The sequence below is a fragment of the Lepidochelys olivacea genome (assembly GCF_965140295.1).
Source record: "Lepidochelys olivacea isolate rLepOli2 genome assembly, chromosome: 6".
Taxonomy (NCBI): domain Eukaryota; kingdom Metazoa; phylum Chordata; order Testudines; family Cheloniidae; genus Lepidochelys; species Lepidochelys olivacea.
In genome coordinates, this window is record NC_140416.1 from 60,927,113 (window position 1) to 60,955,052 (window position 27,940).

The following is a 27,940-nucleotide window of genomic DNA, read 5'->3' on the forward strand; positions in this document are numbered from 1 at the left end:
AAGTGTGGTTTCAGAGCATGGGCAATTTTCCAGTGCCGATTGAACCTAGTCGTTTGATAGGCAGCTGTGTGTTCCTTTTGGAATTGCCTTCTCTTGACTGCTTATAGAGGGGTCCTTTCTGCTCTTTTGAATTGGGTAATGCAAATCTGGCAGATGTGTCTGTTTCTTAGCTACGTCCTACTTTCTGACTTGAAAGAAAAGAGGAGAGGGCTCGCTGTCTGCAGAGAAATGGTTCTAGTCAACCTGAAGAGGCAATGTTAGACTTTCCTGGTGTGTTGTGGAGGGGCTCTTGGTTATAAGATTTGACTCTCTGGATACTTGGCCTCCAAAAAGTCTCTGAGCTCTTTGGGTTAAAGCCGTACTTTCTCATTTAATTATATGAGGGCCAATAGTGACCACTCTGTTAGAGCTGCCTGAAATTTTCCATTACCAGCCCCTTGTTTTCAATCTCTTATAACTTCCCAAATTTGTTACCTTTTGAGCTGAACGTTTCCAGTCTTGTCTCTCTGTGCAGGTGACTAAATTTTTTATAATAATAATAATAAATAAGTTAATAATAAAACAAACGTTATTTTGGGGCACTGGGAAAATGGGGGAATATATTTTCCTCACTATTAAAGCAATACAAATTAAACCTTTTTTTGAACAGGCCTTTTGTCGAAACAGCTGTGGGTTGAAGCTTGGCCGGGGAAAGAGCTCTTATTGAGGAGAGGTGATATTGAGTGTTCCCATAAAAGTTCTTTTTGATAGACTCAGTTATGAATCATTGAAAATTGCACTTTGTCCATGTGCAGAATGTTCTGAATGGAGTTTTCTCACTCACCTCAAAGTGCCTGGCTAACTTAAGTGAATGGTGAAAAATCTAGTGAATGGCACAATGAATGCAGTAAGGCTTGTGCATTTCGTAAAGAGACGAGTGCATGGCTCCTAAGGCTTAGCTTACAGGAGAGGGGCTCTCTGGAAAGTGAATGGGATGGGGAGTTCCAGCCAACTAATTCCATATAATAGAGTTTCTTTTTTACATCTATTTTTCTTAAGAAATTTCATTAGAGAATTGTAAAGATGGTAAAGCACTCCAATTAGGAACGTTGAAGTTATATGTGTAACCTTGTCTAACCCATGGCATACCTATATAGCACAACAACATGGTAATTAATTACATGATCACATACTATTTCTCAAACAATATAATACAGGCTTTTATATTGTCTTAGAGTACGTCTTTGCTGCAGAGTTAATTCAAGTTATCTGCATTTGAGTTACGTCTCTTACAGTAGCCTAGCTTGCATCAGAGTGGCCACACTGAAATAACACTTGAGTTGCCAGGGCTGCCCTGGTGCTGCACTCACTTGTGTGGCAGGCAGTAGCACTTTGAGGGCCATATCCCATGGTTCTTTGTGCTGCAGTAAACTGATCTGCTTGAGGAATTCTTTCCAAGTGCATTATGGGAGAAGCTGCTTGTCTTTTCTGGGAACATGGGGGGAATTGTGGGAAGGCACTGGTGCATTAGCAGCACTCCCGGGGCGCTAGTCTGTGTCCACCCTGCAGTGCAGTTGTTTTAGCATCTGCTGAGTTGTGTTAACTGAAGCTTTAGGCTATACCCCCCCTGTACAAGCCACCAGACTTGAGTTAAGGGTTTTTGTGTGTGGATGGGACTCAAGTTTGGGGCAACAATCAAATTATAACTTGAGTTAACTTTGCAAAAAACAATCTCCTGGATGCACGTGTGTTGCATCTGACAGTACTGTGTATGCTAGAGATAGTCCATTTAAAGTAATTGTAAATGAAAATAACCAATAAACCATATTTACACTACATACTACAGATTAAACACAACCACATAGAGTAGTAGTGAAAACTTGCTGGTCTACTTAGGTCACCTAAGCTTGCCATTAAACTAGTTTTGTAGCTAACTTCCTCGTGCTCCAAACTGCATCCAAAGAGAGCTGCGCAGTGAGCCGAAAAGGAAACCTGTAGGCTGGAATGAGTGGCTGTGCTTGGGGCGTGCCTGCTGGGAGATAGCTCTGCTGAGACGGCTTCCTCCTTTTCCCCTCCGGTAAAGTCATCAATGTAGCAGGTGTTAAGAGCTCTCCACCATAGAACTTGCTGGGACAACATGCTGAGTGGACATCTTTTGAGGCATAGGATATCCCTGGACTCCTTTCGATGAATCCTCTTACCATTTTGAATCTTTGTGTCTTAGTTAATGGGGATTTAGTCCTCTCAATTTGTCCCAACTCATCTCCGTTTCCTCCTTTTCTTGTTAAAGAGTTATACTGTCATATTAAGCTTTAAAGGGGATTGGATTGTTGTATATCTTTCCTCTCTTCTAAATGTCTGCTAGGAGACCTTATGAATTAGGGGCAGGAATGGATAAAAAGATGACATCACTGTCTCCTGAAGGAGAAGAGGGCAATTAGATTCTCTAACCTTTTCTTCTCCTTTACATTCTCCTTGCAGCTACTGCATTGGATACTCTTTGAGCTGCTAACCAGTGACAACACCATGTCAAATTTCCTATAAGTCATCCTCCGCAATTACATTACACAGAGGGAGGGATTCCTTGCAGTCAGCTGGGGGAGAATTCTTCAGCACAGGCACTGCATGGGGCTACTTTAGGCGGCCCAGTGCAAACCACCTCACCAGCCTCCAGGGTAAAAATGTGCTAGGGACATGACTGTGTGTTGGAATGGCTTTCCCAAACTGCATGCTCTTACAGAGATTCTGGGGTGCAGATCTTCCCATAAGAGTCTGACATAATGTAGAGTAGCCACCCCATGTGTGTCAATCTGACCCCTCACCAGCCCAGACTCCAGAGGGCACAAAGGTAACCTAAACCACCCTTGTGCCTTCCATCTCCCGGGCTTCTCTCATGCGTGCTGCAACTCCTAGAGACACAGCACGCAATCTTACTTAGTGTTTATAGCGCAGTTTCTTCCGTTTGGTTCAGTGGAATTTTAACATTGAATCATTTCATTTAAAATGAAGAGATTTTAATTAAAAAGAAAATCTGTGGCAGAATCTTCACCCGCATTGGAAAACAGAATTCCAGGACTGCAGGATGACAGTTAAAAAACTCCCTAAATAGTGTAACAGCAAAATTGAGCTCTTGGTACATAATGCTACCATGTGCAATCTTCATTTATTAGGTGCACCAGCACATCCTGAAACTGCGTCTTGTGACAGATTAAGTGTTTGGAATCCACATTACATCATCATATCTTGCTCTCCTGTAATACCTCAGAATTCCACCAAATTATGTCTCTCTCTGCTATGCCTAACTCTCCAAAGTGGCGTAGAGCTTTTGTTGTGGCTTTTATAATTCTCTGTAACAAGGACAGAATTATGAAGCGTGGAAGCGGAAGGGTATTTTGAAATATCAGAGCAAAAGATTCACATCTTTCCAGACCTGACGAAGGCAGCTGAGTCTCAGTGGAAAAGATTTTTAAATTTTGGATCAGAATTTTCTTTTATCTAAAGGTATCAATTGTTTAGTATTTTTCTTCCAGGTAAGCTCCAGGTCATCATCACTGGAAACGTTAGTAGCATATAAAAAAAGTTTGGATTGATGGTGTGAAAAATAAATCTTAGAAATAAAAATGACAAAATAGGCGATCTGTAAGCAAATGTATATATATATTCATATTTCCCACATACTTGTGTGGCTTATTTGTGTATAGTCTTCATGTTCAGTTGTGTTTTTTGTGTATCTGGGAATCTCACTTGGATCCCTTTTTAATAGAGATTTTTTTTAAGCATCGAGACTGGGGACCCCCTTGTACTAGGCGCTGTATGTGCAAAAGAGAGCCTCTGAGCCCCCACCCCCGCCCACCAATTTACAATCTACATGGACAAAGCAGACAAAGAGTAGGGGAAAGGAAGTATTCATCTCCTCACCTTACAGATGAGGAGCTGAGGTTAAGTGGCTTGCCTGGGTTCGCACTGGAATTCAGTGCTGTTGCAGAACCAGCAACAGGACTCAGCTTGCCTGAGGCTCAGTCCAGTGCCTGGATTGCAAAGCCATCCTTCCTTTCTAAGGTCATGGCTAGGCTAGGAAAATAGGTCATGCTTCAAAACATGTTATCTAATATGTTTTAATTAACATTTTAAAATACTTCCTGTTCAAGAGGAATCTCCATGGGCCTGCTACCATTGGAATCTGTTCCATTTGTGCTGGAACAGACCAGAAAATCTGTATGCCATTGGCCTACAAGTATTATCTCAGGCATCCGTGGTTGTGGCATGGCTTACTGAAGGAGAATGTGAATGTCAGCTTCTCTACAATGCCAAAGGGAATGTTTTATGCACATTGTTGCATGGACAAATTTCTATCTGAAAGGTCACTTGGCCACTAATCAGAAAGCAATAGTTTATGTGTCAAAAATTTGAAAATAGGGGGCTGTTATCACGTTAGCTGGAACTAATTGGCATTTAACAGAGCATTAAACCAGGAACCTAAGGGTATGTCTACACAGCAAGTAGACACCTGCGGCTGGCCCATGCCAGCTGACTTGAGCTGGAGTTGTGGGACTGTTTCACTGCAGTGTAGACACCTGGCCTTGGGCTGGAGCCTGAGCTCTAGGACCCTCCCACACATCACAGAGTCCTAGAGCCTGGAGCCCAGCCTGAGCCCAGATGACATACAGCAATGGAACAGCCCCGCAGCCCAACCCTGCAAGCCTGAGTCAGCTGGCATGGGCCAGCCGCGGGTGTCTACTTGCTGTGTAGACATACTCTTACTGTCTCAGGATGTATCAGTTGAAGTTCAATCTGTAATTTTATTGTTACCTGATCATGCTAGATTATTATTGGCACTGTGCAGTGGTTAGTGGAGGAATAATTCCAGAAGGCAATAAGTTTTAGGCGCTTCAGTATTTGCTTATTGCTAACATAATGATGCTTTGCACTTACATATTTGCATGAAGATCTCAGAAAATGCTTTACAAAGATGGTAAATATCATTCTATTTTATAGTTGAGAAACCAGGGGCACAGAAAGGTTAAGGACCTGATTTACAAAGGTGACAAGCACTCGCAGATGCCATTGATTTCATTTTGACATCTGTCATGCAAATCATTTGATTGACATCTCTCAGCTGGAATTTAGGCATACTTTTGATTATCCATAGTTCTATGAAAAACTTCTTTAACTTGCTGGCAAGAATACTATGGGAAACTGTGTCAAAAGCTTTGCTAAAGTCAAGGAATAACACATCCACTGCTTTCCCCTCATCCACAGAGCCAGTTATCTCGACATAGAAGGCAAATAGATTAGTCAGGCATGACTGTCCCTTGGTGAATCCATGCTGATTGTTCCTGGTCACTTTCCTCTCCTCTAAGTGTTTCAGAATTGATTCTTTGAGGACCTGCTCTATGATTTTTCCAGGGACTGAGGTGAGGCTGACTGGCCTGTAGTTGCCCGGATCCTCCTCCTTCCCTTTTTTAAAGATGGGCACTACATTAGCCTTTTTCCAGTCATCCGGGACCTCCCCCGATAGCCATGAGTTGGCAGCCGGTATCAAGCAGAGTGCCCCAAGGGTTGGTCCTCAGGCCGGTTTTGTTCAATATCTTCAATAATGATCTGGAGGATGGTGTGGATTGCACCCGCAGCAAGTTTGCAGATGACACTAAACTGGGAGGAGTGGTAGATACACTGGAGGGTAGGGATAGGATACAGAGGGACCTAGACAAATTAGAGGATTGGGCCAAAAGAAATCTGATGAGGTTGAACAAGGACAAATGCAGAGTCCTGCACTTAGGACGGAAGAATCCAATGCACCGCTACAGACTAGGGACCGAATGGCTAGGCAGCAGTTGTGCAGAAAAGGACCTAGGGGTTACAGTGGACAAGAAGCTGGATATGCGTCAACAGTGTGCCCTTGTTACCAAGAAGACCAATGGCATTTTGGGATGTATAAGTAGGGGCATAGCCAGCAGATCGAGGGATGTGATCGTTCCCCTCTATTTGACATTGGTGAGGCCTCATCTGGAGTACTGTGTCCAGTTTTGGGCCCCACACTACAAGAAGAATGTGGAAAAATTGGAAAGCATCCAGCAGAGGACAACAAAAATGATTAGGGGACCCTGAACACATGACTTATGAGGAGAGGCTGAGGGAACTGGGATTGTTTAGTCTGCGGAAGAGAAGAATGAGGGGGGATTTGATAGCTGCTTTCAACTACCTGAAGGGGGGTTCCAAAGAGGATGGATCTAGACTATTCTCAGTGGTTGAAGATGACAGAACAAGGAGTTATGGTCTCAAGTTGCAGTGTGGGAGGTTTAGGTTGGATATTAGGAAAAACTTTTTCACTAGGAGGGTGGTGAAACACTGGAATGCGTTACCTAGGGAGGTGGTGGAATCTCCTTCCTTTGAAGTTTTTAAGGTCAGGCTTGACAAAGCCCTGGCTGGGATGATTTAGTTGAGGATTGGTCCTGCTTTGAGCAGGGGATTGGACTAGATGACCTCCTGAGGTCCCTTCCAACCCTGATATTCTATGATTCTATGAGATAATATATCCCACATGCGGCATGAAGGATTTCAGTGTTTCATATAAACGGATGCCATTTTTCCAGATTTGATGGCTTTTGGATCTGGCATTCCAAATCCATTGCCTCTACTGTATGTGTTACAAGGTGAAAGTTCTTCACTCTTGACTGGAACAAGATGAGCAATAGTAAGTCATTTCAGGTATGTTTCACTGGCATCTACATAAAAAGACAAAGGTGTCAATGAGAGGCTTATTTACATAAATGTACGACCGTATTTATCTTTGAGCCAGTTTCCAGATTAGAGTAAAATCCTTCAGGTGAGACATATGCCATTTGCACTGAGTTTTTAATTAGAAAAAATGCAGCATAAACACAGTTCTTTCTCTCTCTCTCTTTAATATGGTGTGGGATAGGGATTTTGTATATCAGCAGAAGTGTGTATTTCATCCTGTTGTTGTTATTTATTACTTAGCTGTATAGTGGCAGAGCCTAGGGGCCCCAATCAGGGATAGGGGCTCCAAGTGATCTCTCTGTACTGACACACACATAATTTTTCATTATTTAATGAATGTACTCAATAGCTGTCTTTGAGTTGGGACAGTTCCACAAGACTGTTCTTTGTTGAGAAGATTTTTAAAATTTGCACATTGAAAAACTTCTTGATCCCAAAAGTTAAAAATGTAAACTGTGGGGAGAAGTGGGATCTTAACAACAACTCTTTAATAAAACAGATTTGCCCCTTCCCCAAGCCTTGCCCAAGGGGGGGAAAATACACTACCAAAGGAAAATCTTCCTCAAATTTAGTAGTTTAGGTTTGGTGCTAAGGTACCTACCAAATTTAATTGTATTGGACAATGGCTTTCAGTATTATGACACCCTAAACACAGAGCTGTTCACCAGAGTTTAAAAAGTCCAATTTCTTTTACCACTTTATAGCAAAAGAAGAAGAAGAAGGAAAGAGATTAAATGTAGTTTACGGGACTCATCTAGTTGAAATCTAGTGCACAGCACTGAGCAGTAATTTATTAGACTTCTAATTTGAAAAGTTATTACCATTTTAAAGAGTCATGTAATAATGGCTCACTGACGCCAGGGAACTTAAAACAGGACTCCACATGGCTACAGGAGCTGTCGGGTGAGATTGTCAGAAGCACTCAGCATTGGCCTAACTCTGCTCCCATTGAAGTCAGTGGGAGTGCTATCCCTGACATCAGTGGGAGCAGTTAGACCAAAGGAGAGCACATTTGCAAATCCTACCCTTAAGTGCTTATATTTATTATTTTAGTGGATGTTTTTAGCCCTTTCCCTTGCAGAGACAGACATCAAAGTATAAACCAATTGCTAAGCAGACTTGCCAAGGGTCAAAAGAGAATTTTTCTAACAAAATTGGATCAGACAAGCTGAGTTTATTAAGACATTTTCAAAAATAAAAAGTTACCACATTTAAACACTGCTAAGATTTATTTTTCCCCTGATCTTAGCTGAGAGAGTTTGGGATGTGCCTGGATATGCCTCCCTGCTGTTCAGTGTCCCCTTCACCCCACCCTGCACCCAAGATGACCTGCTAGCCCCAGTGGCCCCATTCTTTGGGCTTCTTAAGGTGTTCACTTTCTAGGTGACTCTTAAGAGATGTATGTGGTGGTAGGACTGGTTAGAACACATAGGCAGGGCCATCCTTATCCATACGCAAAGTATGCAGCTGTGTAGGGCACCAGGAAATTTGGGGCATCAAGTTTCCTGGTGCCCTGCACAGCTGTGAGTTGCTCAAGCCTTTGCTCTGCCTCTTCCCCAGGGCCCCCACCCCTTCCCCGCCTCTTCCTGCCCCTGATCCACCCCAGACCCACCCCCACTCCCCTGAGGACTACAGCAGGGCTGGGCCTGCACTCACCGGCGGCGGGAAGTGCAGTGACCTGGCCCCAGCTGTGCTGCCGGTGAGTGCTGGGGGGTGGTTCCCCCTTGTCCCCCAAACCAGCCTCCACCCTGCGGAGGTCTGGGGCCAGCTCCCCCACTCTAGGGAAGGTCTGCCCCCCCCCCCCCGTGGGGGGCCTGCATAGGGCCCCAGAATAGCTAGAGACGACCCTGCACATAGGTTAGGAGAGCAGCAGAAAAGGGGAACATGAATGATGTCAGCAGAACAAAGGGCAATGGAAAAGAGAGGAAGCAGTGTGCACCAGAGCGAGGGGAAATGGAGAAGGGTAGCCTGGGGGACAGCAGAATGGGAGGCATTTCTCCCCTTCTACGGCCCTTAAGAGGCTCATTCGCACCCCAAACAGCTACCGCCTGCAAGCTTTGGAATGCTTGTTGGAGTCTTACAACTATTCTGCAAGCCTTTGTTGGCTTGTCAGGGACCTTAACCCTGCCCCTGGAGCTTTGTGGACAAACTCAAGATAGGGGTGCTGAATGCAGAAGGGGTGGTATACAAGAAGTACAAAGATCGTTGTGGGAGTAGTGGACAAATGGTGTTTCAATGCTGGCTTTGTTGGTGGAGTGAATATGGGGACAAATCCCTTTGGCCTTGAGTCCTGTGAGCTGGACTGGGGCCATCACCAGAGTTAATTATTGTCAACCTGTGCTTGTGTGCTAGGGAATGGATACGTGATACATATTACTAATGGAGAGGGAGAGACCACCTCTCCCTTACAGTGACAGAATGTTTCACCATATGCTTTAATTCAAGTTGAAGTAGTAATTGAAAAGTATATCCTAAGAGGAGTTTTTCCTCTCTTATGTTGGGATTAAAGGCTTGAGAGCAATTTTCTCTTACCTAAGAAAAAAGTTAAGAGAGGGTAAAAGTCCCTTCTCCACCAGTCTTGATATTCAGTAGGTCTTGGCTTTCAGGTCTTGGGAAGATAACTTGAGCACAAGTTATTCAGCTCCAGTGGATAAGTAATTGTTACCTGTTTGATTTGAGAATATCTCTTCAGCTCTTTATTCCCCAAGAGAGTGGCTCTATTACAACTTATACCACTTGGAGAAATAAAATGGGAATTCCCCATAACTCTTGTTCTCAGAAGATGTGTAGTTATACCAACGCTGCATTCAGCCACCTGCCTTCCCAAGAGAGGAGTGGATTGTCGTGTGGTTTTTACATCGCTTGAAAAGGAACTGCCATTTGGGTTCTGGTGCATTCTCTCTCTGCTCTGGAGTGGCCTACGTGTGGCTTTGGCTGCGGGTTCTAATTTTGTAGTTTACAAGTCAAGGGGCATGGACATAGGATTGTGGTGGATCTAGACATACCTTGTGAGGACAGGAGATACAGGTCAATAATTAGAAGTAAATAGGAACTTATTTATACTGAATAGTCATTTGTTATGAGGCAGGGGGGCACCACAATTTCTTTTTAATTATAGGACATTAAAGGACAAGGCTGTCCTTAGAAAACTGGACAAGCCAAGCCTCTCATATCTTAAAGGTAGAGTGTATCAATTAATTAAAACAAATCTGCATGGGTTTTATATTTGCAGGGTCTCTTGTGCTGAAGGACCCAGGTGAATCTGAAGAGGGATGCTGCACAAAGCTGTATCCTGGCCCTTCCCACAACTGAGAGTGGAATGAGAGTTCTGATTGTTAATCAGCATTGCCTCTCCAGTTAAGGGGAGAGAGCTGCAGCTCTGATGTCAGCCTTGTTCAACGTCCCTGATAATGTTCTCCAAAGTTCTGGTCAAGGTCCTCTAGCTAAGAGAAGAGCGGGAGGACTCTGATATCTTTAACATCAGAAGGAAGAATAGTTTTAAAAAAAGTTAAGGCAACTGTGTGGTGAAAAAGAAGCAAAAAACCAGCACTGTTGTTTTTGCTTCACATTGAGAATTAGCCAGTTCTACAAGGTTGCCTGTGGTTACTGGTTGGGGCGGTCATGCTTCTGGAAGACGTGACATGTCAGGACTTACGGGAGAAGCTGGCTTTGACAAGCACCCACTTTGGACACCCCTGCCTGCCTGGTCTGTATGTGGTGTGCCCTGCTTTCCCTGCCACTGGGTACTCCCAGGTGGAGATATCTGATTGGGGACCTATTGCCCCAGATTAATTCCTCTCATTCCAGTCAAATCCAGCCACTATGCTGGCTCCAAGCATTGCCTTGGTTTGTGGAGGGGAAGAGTCTATAGCTTGCCCAGCCCCATGAGAGTGCCCGGCAAAGGATGAATTTAAATTGCTAAGAAGTAAAGGGACGAGAAGAGATCTCTTGCCTCTTGGTTTAAAATTCTTTCCTTGGTATAGGTGAATGCTTTGTTCTGGGAAGAGGTGGAATTGGGGTGTGTAATGTGCACAGGTAGATGGTGGGATGATGTTTCACGGCTTCCCGTGACAGAACATATCAGTCATTTGGGGATTGGTTCTAGTACATTGGTTTTTCCTCGCTGAGGAAAGCTCTTAAAGCCACAGCTCTGGTGGGTGATGAAAGACCCTCATAAGCTTGTTTTTCTAAAAGACATTATCAATTTTAAGATTTGAAACTGCTCTGGAATGGTAATTGTCCTGAGATAGGTTTTCACTCAGTGTCAGGTGGAGCCAAAAGGCTGCTTTTCAGCTTCAGGATCTCAGTTCAGTTCCAAATGCTGAATGGATAGCCTTGGATGAAATGACCTTGTTGCTTGAACAGCTACCGTGAAGACTCACAGTCCCATACCACAGCCTTCAGTGTGCAGTGGGCAGGGTGCAAATAGAGGAGTGCCATTTATGACAAACAGGGCAATCTCCTGGATGAACCTTATTGAATTAAGTTTAATATCTTTGGAGTCTATTGTATTAAATGAATGGTTTACATAACCTTGAGGGTCAGGAAATTATGTATTTTAGTTTAGTAAATTGGTAAATACAGCTCCTCCAGGAACTGAGAACAGAGTGAGGTGATTAGTCAAAGTCACCCACGTTGTAACATCTCCAGGGAAGCACCACCTCATGGAGAAATTCACATAAACTAGTTCAAACTGGATTCTACAGGGACCAACAGACCCAGAAAGCATTTTTGAATCAATAGCCTGGCGGTAAACTGACTGATGGCCTCCTTTCTGATCCAGCAAATAGACAGGACCGTTAGTCCAGGGAGGGCACCAATCTTTAGGGACGGGTTGGAAGGACTTTGGCCTGCTGAGGCCCCATAGGACTATGTGCTTGTTCTTGTTCTGAGCAAAAAGTGTTACAAATTTGAAACCACAAGAAAACCTCTGTGTGGGGTTTGAAGGCCTGCTGACCTGCCAGAGCCCATGGTGGAGTTGGGATGATCTCTGGTAAGCTCATTAGCATGCATGTTCTCTTATAGTTTTTAATATGTTTTCTCTGTATTGCTTTTACCTTAAGATTAAAATGTGCTTGCTTAGAAAGAGCTGTGTGGTAGATTAACTATGATGTTTACACTGTTAACCATCTCTGAAGAGAAGGCAAAAGAAGCCTATTTAGGCAGCCTGTCTTGGCTAGTATATCACAATGAAGGTAGAGATCTGTTCATCCTGGAAATACCCTGCTCAGAAGGGAGAGAGATGCAGGTCTCCATCCTTGAGAGGCAATGGCTGGGGAGCCGGAAGCCTGAAGTTGGTGCCCTTGCTGGACCATCGAAAGGGAAATACCCATGTAGTTGCCCTGTAGTGCGACACCAGTCATGAGCATCAGAGATGGAGAAGACTGAATGGCCACAGGTTCTTCTACCCTGACCTCAGTTGCAACTCTACTGTATATGTCTCTACTGCTCACCAAGGAACACAGCCAGGCAGAACTCTGAGTTTAGCTGGTGCTGCAATGCTTAGGAAGGTTGTAGGCAGGGCCTGTCCAGCACTTTCCTACCCTATCTTCACTGTCACTGTTGCATGTGGCACAGTTCTCTGTGGGTGGTGCATGGAGGCTTCAGCTGCAGGGGAAGGGGTGAAGCTCAGAGTACAAAGCAGAGGAACATTATAGCATCACCACCATAGCAGGAGGCTTAATTAGTGGTGTTTCCCTCAGGACAACATTTATACCTCTTTTAACTTAGGTCTGAGTTGGTAGTAGGGTTGCTAGGCGTCTGGTCTTCGACTGGAATGCCCAGTCAGAAAGGGACCCTGGTGGCTCCAGTCAGCACTGTCGTTAAAAGGGAGTGCAGCGGGCTAAGGCAGACTCCCTGCCTTCCCTGGCTCTGCGAGGCTCCTGGAAGCAGCCAGCATGTCCCTGTGGCCCCTAGGCACAGGGGCGATCGGGGAAGCTCTGCATGCTATCCCTGCCCTGAGCGTCGGTTCTGCAGCTCCCATTGGCCGGGAACCTCAGCCAGTGGGATCTGTGGGGATGGTGCCTGCAGGCGCAGAGTTGCTTGGCTGCCCCTGCGCCTAGGAGCTGGGCTGCACATGCCGGTTGCTTCCAGAAGCCTTAGCACCCCAACCTCCTACCCCAGCCCTGAGCTCCCTCCTGCACCCAAAACCACTCATCTCCTGCCCCACACCCCTAACAGGAGTCCACATCCCCTCCTGCACCCCAACCCTCAGCCCAGAGCCACCTTCTGAACCCTGAACCCCGCATTTCTGGCCCCACCCAGGAGCCCATATTCCCAGCCGGAGCCCTCACCCCCTCTTGCATGTCAACCCCCTGCCCCAGCCCAGTGAAAGTGAATGAGGGTGGGGGAGAGCGAACAATGGAGGGAGGGGGGATGGAGTGAGTGGGGCCTCGGGGAAGGGGCGGGATAGGGGTTGGTGCAAAGGTGTTCGGTTTTGTGCAATTAGAATAAAAGTTTTGTAAATGCGGCCACCAGGGGCTTTTCTTGCAGACACAGCCTTCTTGGTGGTGATTGTGGAGGGGAGGGCAAAGCAGCGTCCCCTCCCCCAGGGCCACCAGCAGGTTGGGCCCTGCCCCCTGTGGAGCTAGCTTGTGTGAGTTCCCCATCTTCCTGGGGGTGATGGGGCTCAGGCTTCCCGCTTCAGCCCTGGGATGGCGGGTGGCATGCTCCCACTGTGCGGTGGCAGGCTCTGAGCTTTGGGCTCCAGTACCGGCCCTGGGTTTACCACCTCCCTTGTCGCCGCTGGCCCCTGCTGCCTCCCTAGCCACTTCCCCATCCAAGGCTTAATTTGTCCCCTGGCTTGCTAGGAATGAGTAAGTCTGCTGAGAAAAGTGACATTTGTATGTTTGCTGTGAAAAGTGATATTAACAAACATACAAATGTCACTTTTCATAGAAGCAGACTTATTAGCTAGCAAGTCTGAAAAGAAAATGCAACCAAAAAAGCAAAAGAAAAAAATAACAAAAAAAGACAAGAACACGCAAAGCACCTGAATTGTGTTTCTATTCTGTTTAGGTCCAGTAAAGAAATAGAGACTGCTGTATGTTATTTTTATTATTGAGTCTGCAAAAAAACCCTACATAAATAAATTACTTTGATGTGGACATATATATGTGCATGTTTATTTGTCTTTCCCAAAGTTAATTAAGTATTTTAGGAAAAATTGTCATACCGGCCACCAGCAAGAGTTCCTGGCTGCACTCTGAGGCCACCAACGGTTTGTTTTTGGTGAGAACCCTGACTAGCCTAACCTCTAAAGAGCAAAGGACTTGCCTACATAAAAGACTTCACCCAGTTCATCTCTTGTGTCTTTTTCTTACCTATCTCGGGGTGGAATCATGCGATACTTCTACTCCTAGACCGGGACATGGCTATGGCACCAGGTGTATACCAGCCGCTTATCACCCTGCAAGTCTAACTGGGTTTCACACACCTGCATTTCTTCCCTTCAGTGGCCTGTGACCAGTGATATACTGACCAACAGCCTTATTCAAACAAATAATGTTTTCATTTAGCAGTTGGAACAAAGCATTGGAGAAAAAAGGATTTTAAAACAATAAACACCCTTCCCCCCCCCATTTAGTCTCATCTAAACTTATACTTCACTACAAACAAAGCTAGATGGGCTGTCCTGTTAGGTTACAAGAAGTGCAGAACAGAACCAACTTTTATTTGCAGTGGTCTAGCCATGTTGATCCCAGGATGGTAGAAAGACAAGGTAGGGGAGGTAATATCTTTTATTGGACCAACTTCTGTTGGTGGAAGACACAAACTTTTGAGCCATGGAAAGAGTGAGTGACTCTAGAGCCAGGTGGTTGGGTCTCTCCCCTCAGACATACGAGATTGAAGTCCATGCTCCAGTGACTAGTTTTTTATAAAAAGTGGAATGGCTTCAACAAGAGGGACTGAGAGAGCCTCTTTCCAGGGAATCTCATAGCCCAGTTCTTAGGGCACTCACCTGCACTGTGGAAGACACAAGTTCAGAGCCCTTCTCGACCTGACAGGGGAGGGGGCCGAGGGAGAGTGAAACCCCACTTTCCACATACCAGGTGCATGCTCTAACCACTGGGCTCAAAGATCTAAGCATGGCTGCTTCTCCTCTGCCTGTCCTGTGAAGGGCATGTAAATTCTTTTCCAAAAAATTTGCCCAAAACTATTTGACAAATTTGTGTCAAATCTGCAGATAGTTCTGGGTTGACCAAAACTACATTTTTTAGGGGGAGAAATAAACTCTTTTTCAGAAGGCTGGGAGAACGGTAAGTAGGCCTCATCTACCTCCCCAAGCCCCATGTTGAATGCAGCTCAATGGCATGCAGAGGGGCTGCTCTCAGAGACCTCTGTGTTTGGGGAATCAGGACCAGGATTTGGCCTGGGACGTGCCAAACAGGCACATAGATTTAAAGAAGGGAAGGGTGCTGGGGAAGGAAGAGTGATTGTGCCTGGGGGATGGAGTTCCTGTTTAATACACTTTCTACCTTCAGCTTTGGCTCACCCCCTTCTTGTTTTGGGTCACCTAGTGCATCACGCAGGGCCAACGCAGGGTTGTTCTCTAGTGCTATTTCCAATCTAGAATCCTATGTCTCAGGCAATGGAGCTTCCTTCAAGAGATTATCCCACAGTCCAGTGAATTTCACTGTCAGGAACATTTTCCTGAGCTTTAGCCAAAATTGTCCTTTGCTCCATTTAATGTCATTAATTTGAGAATGCTCTTCTGTGTTGACGAGCAGGAGACTCAACAGGAGCAAACTGAACTGTTTGTTGGTTTGCTAACCTTCCCCAGTGCTGCTGCTTGGATAAATGAGGTGTCTTTGGTTTCCGTCGCTCACACAAGCACGCAGCTGTTGACCAAAACTGGGCTGGGTGTGAGATGTGAGAAGGAAAAGAATTGAATGAAAAGTTGGTATAGCAGTGTATTTAGAGAGAGAGAGAGAAGTTGGTTAAAATAAAGAGAATAGCAGGAAGATTTGCTATTGAATAAGTTTATACTTTGTTAGTGCTTTCCATCTGAAGATCTCAAAGGGCGCAATTTAAGGAAACCTCTCCTTTCAGGGCGGCATGTGCTGAGGTGTGTTCCGGAATGGGGCCAAAGTGCTTAGCAAACATTAATGATTTAAGCCCTCACACCCTAGCCTCAGGGGCAGGTCAATATTCCTGCTCCTAGAGGTGGAGAAAATTGTCCAAGGTGAAATTAGGAATGCTGTAGCAGAACTGGGAATGTAGCTCAGATCTGCCTTCTAGTTCTGTACCTATGCAACAAGACCATCCTTCCTGTAACAAAGGGCTCCTTTCTGACTGGAATTTGAAGTGCCTTCTTGACTTCTTTGGGTGAACCATGTGGCATCTTCGAGCCTTTTAACCCTCAGCTATGAGGAAAAGGTTTAAGAAGCCCTGTTGGCACCATGTCAGCAGAACGTGTATCTTCTAGGAACCCCGTGGCTATGTTGGTAAAGTTGTTAGCTTTAGTGAGGCCTGAAATGTGAAGATCGTAGTAGAAACAAACTCAGTGGGTTACGCTGGTGAAGCATGCATCTTCCATAAGGCCTCAAATATGGTTTTGCTTACACAGAGTGTGCCCTCAGAACCACAGCTGAGGCTTTAGGGAAGTTACAAATTGTGGTATTTTAACCTGCCCAGCTTGTAATCCACATGACTGCTAGTGATAAAATAAAGACCTCACTGTAATTTATAAGTATAATTAATTTGGCTAACTTTGTTATGTGATCACAACAAATGATTTTTCTTCACTTTAATAAAATCTAAGGAAATTCCCAGACAAAAAACTTGAAGGTAGTTATGTTTAAGAATATATTGCCCTTTACAGCAACAACATATTATGTTTAACACCCTCCACCGCAAAAAGCGTTAGAAACGCAGGAAATTCGTATATAAACTCACACCAACCATACACGCTAAAAAGCTTAGAGGAAACTTAGATTACAGTATATATTGTTATATTACACTGCTGTTTTAACGGCAATCACTTCCTGGATCCTTTCATCTGCTTCCCCATATGTATTTAAATAAAACAAGAAATTTATTTGTAATCTTGTTCTCCAAGTGATGATTCACAGAGACCTGGTTTCACTGCTGGAGTGTTGCTGCTGTACTGAGTGATACATATAACAGATTAAAAACATTGCCGGTCAAAGGGCTGCTTCCTCCTTAGCTACAGAGAGGACATAGCTACTGACATAACTAATGAAATGGGATTGGTTTGAGTGGTGTGGGCTATGTGCCATACAACTTGTTTTCCATTAAAAGCTGCTGTCATTCTGTTCTCATCACCTGTTTAAAATAGGTCTTTGGCCAGAATGTTCTTGCTGGGATCTGACAGACAGGGTAATAGGTGTGCTGGTGTGTGCTTTTGTGATAAGGATAATTGTCTACTAGGAACCTGACTGAGCCCAACAACCCCTCCACACTGGCCACTGGATGATGACAGCTTTGGCTCAGTATCACCTTGGAGCCAGTTTTGAACTTGCTGTCTAGTGTGTAAGGCATTATAGCCCATTGTCAGTCCCCTTCCCCCCCTTCTCCTCCCCAGCCTATCTTTTAAATCTATCTGTTTCAGAATCTGTGGAGTGCTGACAGTGTAGAGCGGACTCAGTCCTGAAAAAGGTGACATAGCTGGCAGACCTGCCCTGCAATACTGAACCCCAGAATGTTGCTGCACCTGGCAGAGAAGCCCCCTGTAATTCTGGGAGGGGGAGTCCCTAGAATGTTGATGAACCTGGGAGGGGTAACCTCCCACATCTTCCAAAACATGGGCAGTAGAATAAAGGGCTGTCTGTTCAGTATTTTGGTCTTTAAAAAAAAAAATTGATAAGGCTTCCAAATGGCTTGACAGGGAACTTGGTGCCCAGGTATGCAGCGATAGCACTGTTTGGGGTCCTATGATCTTTACCTTAGTTTCCAAATATACCTTCCCAAAGATTCGTAGACTTTAAGGCCAGAAGAGACCATAATGATAATCTAGTCTGACTTCCTGCACATCCAGGCCACAGAACCTTACCCACCCACTCCTGTAATAGGCCCATAATCTCTGGCTGAGTTACTGAAGTCCTCACATCCTGATTTAAAGACTTTAAGTTACAGAGAATCCATTATTTACTCTAGTTTAAACCAGTAAGTAACCTGTGCCCCATGCTGCAGAGGAAGGTGAAAACCCCAGGGTCTCTCCCAATGTGACCTGGGGGAGAAATTCCTTCCCAACCCCCAAAATAGTAATCAGTTGGACCCTGAGCATGTCAGCAAGACCCACCAGCCGGACACCTGGGAAAGAATTCTCTGTAGTAACTCAGAGCCCTCCCCATCTAGTGTCATGTCTCTGGCCATTGGGGATATTTACTACAATGCCTACAATGGTACGTGGCCCATCTCATCATACCATCTCTGTGATGGGTTGCCCCCCCTTTTGGGGTGCCACCTGCTGTACTGGGGTACCACTGAGCCTGCCTGTTCCTCCAGCCTGGGCTCCCTCACCCTGTCCTGCTAATCAGGTCCTCAAGCCTCCTCTAGCATACACACAGGTAGGGACACACCCAGCTGCAGAAAGACACAGACACTGAAATCAGTACTGCATGGGAAGGCTTTCTGCTAAGGAATTGCCCAGCACTCAAGTGCACTCCCCCTCTGGAGAGTAAACCCAAAATTGTATTGTCTTGCGCTGCACAGAGAACTGTACAGCATAAGCTAATTGAAATTTGCCCTCTCCCTCAATGTGGAGAGAGATACGCACAACTTTTTTTGCTGCTCCCAGTTATGAATGACACAAACTGGGTTTAAAACAAAACAAGTTTATTAAGTACAAGAAGTAGCTTTTAAGTGATTATAAGGGATAGCCAACAGATCAAAGCAGATTACCTTAGTAAATAAACAAAAAACGCAAATTGAGCTTAACTGCCCACACTAGATAGATAGGATATACATTAGCAAATTCTCACCCTGAGTGATAAACAAGCTGGCAGACTCTTAAGGCACAGGTTGCCTTGGCTTTCCCAGGTTTTCATACACAGGCTAAAGACCCTTCTAGCCTGGGACCATCACTTCCCACAGTTCAATCCTTGTCCTTCAGGTGTTTTCAGGTGTGTTGTTGCAGGGAGAGTGAGGTCCCATCATGATGTCATAGTCCCCCTTTTATATCTTCTTCCCACTTGCTGGAAAGTTCTTTTGCTGTGACCTTGGTCAAACAGTTCCCACTGTATAGTGCTATCTCTGAGAGGTTTCTATTGTACACAGTTCCTGGGGTAATCCTGTGTTTGTGTGAATTTCCTCAATAAGCCATTAACATTGTTTGGCCTTTTTACTGTTGTACCTGAAAGGCTGCTTGTGGGTGTTTTCAGCCTCACAACATGTTTCAGTAACACATACACAGCCAAACTTCATAAAGTCACACACAACAATAACACATACTATCCAACGAGATATTAATGTATAGCAGATCAAGACTTTTAGAATGATACTTCACAAGACATACTTTGTACAAAATATATCCTAGTTACATGACAGTGGTGAATATTGGGGTGTCAGGGTGTCACAATCTCCTCTATAAATTTATCAAGCTCAGTCTTAAAACAAGTTAGGTTTTTTGCCCCCACTGCTCCCCTTGGAAGGCTGATCCAGAACTTCACTTCTCTGATGGTCAGAAACCTACATTTAATTTCAAGCCTAAACTTGCTGCTGGTCAGTTTATATCCATTTGTTCTTGTGTCAACATTGGCACTTAACTATAAATAATTCCTCTTTCTCCCTGGCATTTATCCCTCTGATGTATTTATAGAGAGCAATCAGATCTCCCCTCAGCCTTTGTTTGGTTAGGCTAAACAAGCCAACCTCCTTGAGCTGGGTCTGGTAAGGTAGGTTTTCCATTCCTCTGATCAGCCAGTAGCCTGTTCTCTCCGCCTGTTCCAGTTTGAATTCATCTTTCTTAAACGTGGCAGAACAGAACTGTACACAGTACTCCAGATGAAGTGTGACCAGTACTTTTGTATAAGGGTAATAACACTTCCTTATCTCCACTGGAAATACCTCCCCTGATGCAACCTAGGATTGCATTAGCCTTTTTCTCAGCCGCATCACCTTGGCAGATCATAGGCTTTATCTACACTAGAGAGTTTACAGCAGCACAGCTGTATTCATGCAGGTGCAGTGCTGTAAGATATCTACTGTAGCCGCTGTATGCTGATGGGAGAGAGCTCTCCCATCAACATAATTAAGCCACCCCCAACGAGCTTTGTCCACCGACATAGCGCTGTCCACACTGGCACTTATGTCGGTGTAACTTATGTCACTAAGTGACATACGGTATACCAACGTAAGTGGTAGTGTAGACATATCCTTATTCATCCTGTGATTGACCAATACAACCAGGTTTTTTTCCTCCTGTGTCACTTCTAACTGATAAGTCCCCAGTTTATGGCAAAAATTCTTGTTGTAAGTCCCTTAGTGCATGACCTTGTACTTTACATTTTTAAATTTCATCGCATTTCTATTACTCCAGTTTTCAAGGTCCTCCAGATCTTCTTTTATGATATTATGGTCCTCCTCTGTGTTGGAAATACCTCCCAGCTTTGTGTCATCTGCAAATTTTATTAGCACATTCCCATGTTTTGTGCCAAGGTCATGAATCAAAATATTAAATAAGATTGGTCCCAAGACTGATCACCCTGAGGAACTCCACTAGTATCCTCCCTCCAGCCTGACAGTTCACCTTTCAGTATGACCCACTGCAGTCTCCCCTTTGATCTGTTCCTTATCCATCTTTCAGTTCTCGTATTAACCCCATCTACTCCAATATAACTAATAATTTCCCACGTGGAACTATATCAAATGCTTACTCATCCAGCTTGGTCTGCAACCCTTCCCTATGAATTTTTTCCCCTTGTTTGGGATGCAGACTTCAGATAGCTTCTGCAACTTTGACTTAAAGTAATTCAAAGCCTCCTCCACATTCAGATCCTTAAGTTCTTCAGTCCAGTCCACTTCCCTAACTAAGTTCCTTAGTTTTTGAAAGTTTGCCTTTTTGAAATCAAGGACCCTTGTTGTAGACCTATTTTTGTTTATCCTTCCATTTATTTTAAACTGCATTTGTTCATGATCACTCAAACGAAGGCTGTCCTGCACAACCAGTTCTTCTGAGAGGTCCTTGCTACTTCCAATACTAAATATAAAATGGCATAACCTCTTGTCGGTTCAATGACTATTTGGTGAAGAAATATGTCAGCTGTCATACCAGGAATATCTGGGCCCTACCATTATTAGTAGCACTTGTCCTCCAATCTATATCAGGAAATTAAAGTCTCCTATAATCACAGAATTCCAAATAGTATTCATTTCATGAAAATGTTAAAAAGGTCTCTATCCATATCCAAATTGGATCCTTGGGGTCTGTAACAGACCCCAAGCACCATCCCAGTGGAGCCCCTGTAACCTTTCTTCCACAAAATGATTTTGACCCAAATAATTCTGTTTTATCCATTCCATCACTTCTAATTTCTTTGCAGTCTACTTCATCATTAACATGCAATGCTACTCCACCACCTTTACCTTTTATTTCTGTCTTTCCTGAACAGCACATACCATTCAGTACCTGTACTCCAGTCATGACTACTATTTCACTATGTTTCTGCTATCCCTATAATATCTTGTTTCACTTTCTGCACCAGTTCGTCCTTTTTGTTACCCAGGTTCCTTGTATTGGTGTATAGACATCTTAGTTGTTTCTGTTCGGCTTTGCCCAGATTTCTCACTCAATTAGGAACAATCATTCTACGTCCGGTATCGCCTACCTGACTGTTAATGTCACTGGTATTAGCCTTGTCTTTCCTCTTGATGCCCATTCGCCTACCCTCTGTTGTTCCTTTCTCTATTGCTGTTTCCTCTTACTTGATTTTCCTTCTGCTCAGTGTTAGAATCAGATATGGAGATTACATAAGCATCTCCCAACCATCTCCCCCGAATTCCTAGTTTAAAGCTTTTTAAATCAGTTGTGGCCATCTCCATCCCAGAAGTCTATTTCCCTTCCTACTCAAGTGGAGTCCATCTCATGAGAACAGTCCTCTGTCTGTGAATACCTCCCAGTTGTCAAACATCCCAAAGCTCTCCTTTACCTGAGCCATCTGTTGATAATCATAATCTTGTCTCCCCTTTGTTCTTCTCCTCTAGGGACAGGTAGAATTCCACTGAAGATCACTTGAGCCTCCATTTCTTTATTGGTCTTCTCCAGCCTGGCATAGTCTCCCTTGATGCATTCCAGTGGGAATCTAGCTGTATTATTTGTTCCCACATGAAGGACACTCATTGGATTCTTTCCAGCTTCCATTAGGATCCTGTTCAGCCTTGAGTCCACATCCCGTATCTTAGTTCCCGGTAGACAGCACAGAACCCTTCTGTTCTCTGAATCTGCTCTCGTGACAGGCCTGTCTGTTGTTCTTAGTAGGGAGTCTGCAATCATGCAGACCTGCCTCTTCCTGGTGTTGGTGCGATTCTCCAGCTTTCCCTTTCTGTTCTTTCTGGCTGCAATTCCTCTTGTCTTTTGTTCTCACTTGCAATCTTGCAATTCATCCTCTATCCTCCTGGGGCTCCAAACTCTGGTGATCTCCATTGACACTTTTGCTCTTCTTGTAAGACTAGCTGCTCTTCTCTTCTTCCTTGCCCTCCCACCTTCCATCACTCCTGCCTCTCCCTTTCCTTTTCCAACTCAGCAAACGTTCCTCAGTTCTTTTTCTCCTTTGCTAGTCAGTCTTTTCCTCTGCCTGGTTCTTGTAGTCACATGCTTCCACTGGCCACTTTCCTCACCTGCCAGTCTACCCTCACAATTCTCCAGCCAAGCTTGCATCTGTGAGTCTTGAGTTTTCCCTTCCACCTCCTCTCGCCTTCCCTCCATTATCTGCTCGACTCCCCTTTGAAACTCAACCATAGTTTCTACCCGCATCTCCAAACCTCGGATCTTCTCTTCCGTCAGCTCTAGCAGGCCTCACGTCATACACACAAAGGACTTTTCAGGACCCACGCCAGGATAATGTTTGTGCCACAGCGTCCACAATCAGTCATCTTCATTGTCTCTTCCATTCCTTGGGTCACTACTGTGGCTGCCTCTGTAGGTGTCCTCGCCTTCCCGCCTAAGCTCCTGTCAAGGAGAGAGAAAAAACACACACACACAAAACAGAAACACAGAACCCCACATAGCCCCTCCTCTAAACTCTCCTTACAAACGCCCACTCAAACTCCCCTGTTCCCATCTCTGTTTACTGGTTCCTTGGGTTGCCAGTTCTGGTCGGATGTATTCCTGGAGGTTTCATCACATGACATAATATTTAATTGAATATTAATCTTTAATTCCTGGAGACCCCAGGACAATCCTGGAGGGTTGGCAACCCTACCAGTGGTTCATGTGCCACTGCTCCCAGGGACCTTCTTGTCTTGCCCCGAAGGAAGTCCCCAATTTCTCAACCACGCTCTCGCAGTGCCTGTCTGTCTGGTGGTGCAGCAGGTACGCATACAGCAGCTTGACTCTCAGATATTATTGTTCAGGGGTCATTTTCCTTTTGAATGAAGCTCTGTAGACCTTCACAAGAGGCCTGTCTTTTCCCCATAGCCCTGCCTGTGAGTGCTATTTCATCTATTGACAAAAAAATAGCTGATGTGGAGGAGGATGTTGACTCATTTCTAACCCCTGGCTGGCAGTCAACACCATCCTGGAAATATTTACCTTACCAGCCATCGGAACTCCCCTGGCTATTCTGAAGAAATAGATCTCTGCATAAAGCTACTGGAAGGAGTGTTTTCTGCTTCCTTCAGTTCACTTGCTGGTGCTGAGAGCATAGGGGGTCCACCACTCTGGGTGAAAGAAGCTGCAGTGCATCATGTTTTTTAGGACCCGCAAAGTGGGGAGAATTTCCCTTGGGTCTGGGGGGTTTGAAGGTGTGGTGTCTGCTGGGGATGGGCAAGGTTACAGCCACATACTCTACACATGTATTTGTCCATGAGGGCCTTGTTGAGTTGTTTGCGTTTTCTAATACAGCCACTGGCGTAACAATACTGGGTTATATATGCAGGTCCCAAACTATTCTGAGGCAGTGCTCTGTGCTGACTGTGCTGGCAGGAGTTCGCAATGACTGACCAGGGTCTCCCAACTCATGCAGCTGTTAAATAGCATAAGTGCGCTTTCACTACTAGGTCCCTTGGGAGACTGCACTAGTAGGGACCAAACTGTCATGGCTTCTTTCTTTCTTTCTTTCTTTCTTTCTTTCTTTCTTTCTTTCTTTCTTTCTTTCTTTCTTTCTTTCTTTCTTTCTTTCTTTCTTTCTTTCTTTCCTTTTCTTTTCTTTTCTTTTCTTTTCTTTTCTTTTCTTTTCTTTTCTTTTCTTTTCTTTTCTTTTCTTCTCCTGTTAAACTGACCACATGTTACAATCACCTCCTTTTCCAGAACTTGCAAGCCAGACCCCATTTTCAGGCTTCGGTCTAGCATCCTTCCAGTCCAGCTTGCCCAGTAATTATGCATTTTGATGGGTATAAAACATGTTTATCCTGTAGGTTTGTACAAAACTCAATTAACAATACAGCAAATCTAAAATTGGGCCAATGCCAGTTAGAGGGCTCCTAACTAATTTTGGACATTGCCATATGGTGATATGACATCCTAGTGCTGTCTTCCTGATACAAGAGAGAGACTGAGGAAGAGAAGATGTTTTCTAGGGAACAAGGAGTCAGACTCCTGGGTTCTATTCCTAACTTGGCTGCGAATTAACCTTTTGGCCTTTGCAAGTCACTTAGGACCTGATTTTTAAAGGTGCAGAGCCCCTACAGCTCCCATTGACTTCACCTGGAATTGTGGGTGCTCAGCACTTCTGAAAATCAAGCCCTTAACCAATCTGTTTCTCAGTGACCAACTCTGCAAAGTGGGGATAACAACCATGACCTACCTCAGAGAAGGCACCACTGATCAAAACTTGTAAAGCATTTTAAAATGTGGGGATTAAAGGTGGCTACAGATGGGCATATTTTTGGTTGTTATTATTCCTGGACTATGATAGAGGGACAGATGCAGCACCTCAGCATGTGAGATTTTGTTTGTTGTTTCAGCTCTCCAGGGTAATGAGTCTGCTTGAGCTAGCTAGCAATTTGCCCAACATCCGCCATCAAGTTTCAAGGCTTCTTGGGTGGGAACTGTATAAATGAGGTTAATGCTTGTGATATAAAATTGCTATTACATTGCCTTCTCCACAGTGTATGGACTGTGTCCATTCAGGTCACCACACTTTGGGAATCTCAAATGCAGCTGTTTTTATGAGCAGTCCATTGTGCTGTGCAAATACAGTTTTGCTGAGGAAGATCTCTTGTTGCCTCTGAAGAGAAAAATGTGGTCCAAGCACAGCACTGGGAACCAGGAAATTAGGGCTGGGGTTTTAAAAATGTAATTTCCTAGTTTTCTTTTAAAGAAAATACAAATGCTATCATGTGTCAGCTGGGTCATCAGCAAGGTTTGAGCCCTAGGCCTTCAGCACTGCGGTACAAACCTCTACCACTTGCACTTAAAGACTGACTATGTTAGGGAGCAGCAGAAGTAGCTATTATTCTCTGTGAGTGAGGCATGACGGTAGTGGGGGAGAGGTAATGGATGCAGGAGTAGCCCCATTTTACAGAGAGTATATGTAACATTGGCCCATACTAGACAGTTATTTTCTGTTCTATCCTTTGAGTTAGTTGTTAGCTTGTGACTTTGAGAACATCTTGCTGGCATCTTCTTCTGGCCCATTGAATTGAAGGGTGTTTTGGGAAGGAGGTGGGTTTTGGAGTGCAATGAATATGGTAATGGTTTGGCTCTATCTGATCTCTTTTTCAGGGAGACTTCTAGGGCCTTGGTTCGGTTGTTGGGGCAGTTCTACTGAGGGGTCCCTCAAGTCTGAACCTGATCTCTGTTAGCTGTAATGTGCTAGATGCCCATAGCTTACATAGCAGTTCCAGAAGACCTCTGCCTTGAGATAGCATGGATCTGTCCTATTAAGTGCTTTGTAGATCATTCACTATTAGATGCACTTCAAGGTTCTGTAACTGAAGAGCCAGTGAAAGTTGTGGAGACCCATGTGACATGCCTTTTCTGGCTGGTCCTGCTTGGGAGAGAGGCTGCTAATAGGTGTACTAGCTGCAACCTTGTGATCTTCCCCTGTAGTCCTCGGATGAGTGACTTGCAATAGCACAGTGGGGAGGTGATGGACACATGAACCACGGTAGTCAGATACTCATCAGAGAGTAAGAGGTGGAGTGCTTTTGCTAACTGTAGATGGGAGAAGTGCTTCTGATGAGGGTGAGATAGTGAAGTTTGCCACCTCCTCAAAGCATTCCTCTCTTCCATTTAATATCCCTTCATGCTTTCCCAGATTTAGCATGAGCCAGGAGTTCTTTATCCAGGTGTCAGTTTCCTTCATGCAATGGCATAGCTCTGGCTGCACTGTAAGAGAATCTAGATAACCCCCACCCCAGGTGGTTATCGCTATGGTAACTAAGCACCTAAAAAAGAACACCAAGCTCTGCATCATCTGCAGACTGCTGGCTTTGCAGCCCAGGCCCTAGCAATTGCACATTGATGTGAAATAATATCAGCAACAGGACTGGGTGTGAGGGGAGGAGCTGCTAGCCATCATGACTCTTTGGGATCTCTCTGTAGGAATGAGCGTCACCAGTTTAACCATTACCATTGACTCCTAGAAAGTCTTGTAGGTGGATCAGCAGCTTCTCCTGCTTGATGGTGTCAAAAACAGCTGAAAAATATCAAGCAGTGTGGGAAGTGTTTTCCTTCTGTCAGTCACTGTGGCGAGACCCTATGTTACAGCTAGCAACATCCTTTTAGTGCTCTACTCTGGCCTGAAGCCAGGCCAGGAAGGGTTTTAAGATATTAATAAAAGTTTGCTACCACCGTGTCAGTAATCATGCCCAGGATTGTGAGATTTGAGACTGAATTCTACTTAATAAGATTGCTTGGCCTGAGCAGTTGTGGGTGTGGATGGAGGAGACTGTGGCTTATTGTGTTAATGTTTTAATAGAACGGGGATCACATTTTTAAAGGCAGTTGGTAGAATGCCTACTCGAGGGAGGCACAGTTGATCTTTGTCAGCATTTGCCAAGGCATCTCCTGCTGGTTTTGATTAGCCAGGGAAGGCATGAGTACTGTTTGCATGTGGTGTGTCTTCTTCAGCTTCCAGCACCTCCATCAGTGGGACTGTGCCAAGTTCCAACAAGGTGGGCAGTGTGAGTCCAGTGGGAGAAGAGCTCCTAGCAGCCGGAGGTGAGAGGTGATGAGGTCTGTGGGTGATATTTCAAAGTACTTCAGACTGTCCAAAGGATCACTGCATTCATCACTGAAATGCAGGCATCTCTGGAGTGGAGTAGGGCAGTTGTGTTCAAGAGCCCATGGCAACAGTGCATAACACTGTAGGAGAGGACGTGAAGAATTCCACATCCAATGAAACTGCAGTGGTGTCTGGGAAGCAAAATGTAATTACTGAGGTAGGAATTGAGTTGGGAACCTGACACTACCAGAAAGGAGGGACGCTGTCCTGGAAAGGGCTGCCATTGCAAAAGAGGAAAGAACTAGCGATTATTAACAAAGTTGGTGCCATTTTCAAATGCTATCCTGTGAAAGGATTTATGTTTCTCTGAAACATTTCCTCTTGGGATGATTCTGACAGGAGCACAACTGTGTGTGTGTGTTGTGTAAATGACACTGTCTCTCCTTTGAGTGCCAAGAGTTCTGTGGCCTGATAGATCTGGGATTGCCTCTAGGGACCCAGTGGCAGGGTGATTCTTCCTCATTACAACTTCTGGCATCTAAATAAGTTGAAGATTCCCAGTCAGATGCCACTTGGGGATTTGATTTGGATATATTGGCTCTCCACTGCTTTCTGTTGTATTTTGCAGGAGATAGGAAGAATCCATGATAGGAGAACTCTATAGGGAATACAGTCTCATGGCGGAGGGAACATGTTGGCATGTAACTGCATGTGATCATAACGCATGGACATAAGGGGAATGAATTAAGGTTGCATGGAGGGTCTGAATTCTGGCCTTTCCTTACTTCTGAGTGCTCAACTCTGCAACCTAAATAACATTATTGGGGGGATTGTATGTAATTATACATTGATTGACAAGACCCTCAGCATCCCTACTCTCTGACTGGGAGAGCTCCAAGACTCCTGATTGGGCTGCAGCCCCTATTTAATCC

General features: G+C 44.7%; 1 protein-coding gene across 1 annotated transcript in view; it reads left to right on the forward strand.

Moving 5' to 3' along the window:
- GALNT16 (polypeptide N-acetylgalactosaminyltransferase 16) overlaps positions 1-27,940 on the forward strand; it is a 126,034-nt gene that overhangs the window by 13,043 nt on the left and 85,051 nt on the right. The gene's annotated exons all lie outside the window — the stretch shown is intronic.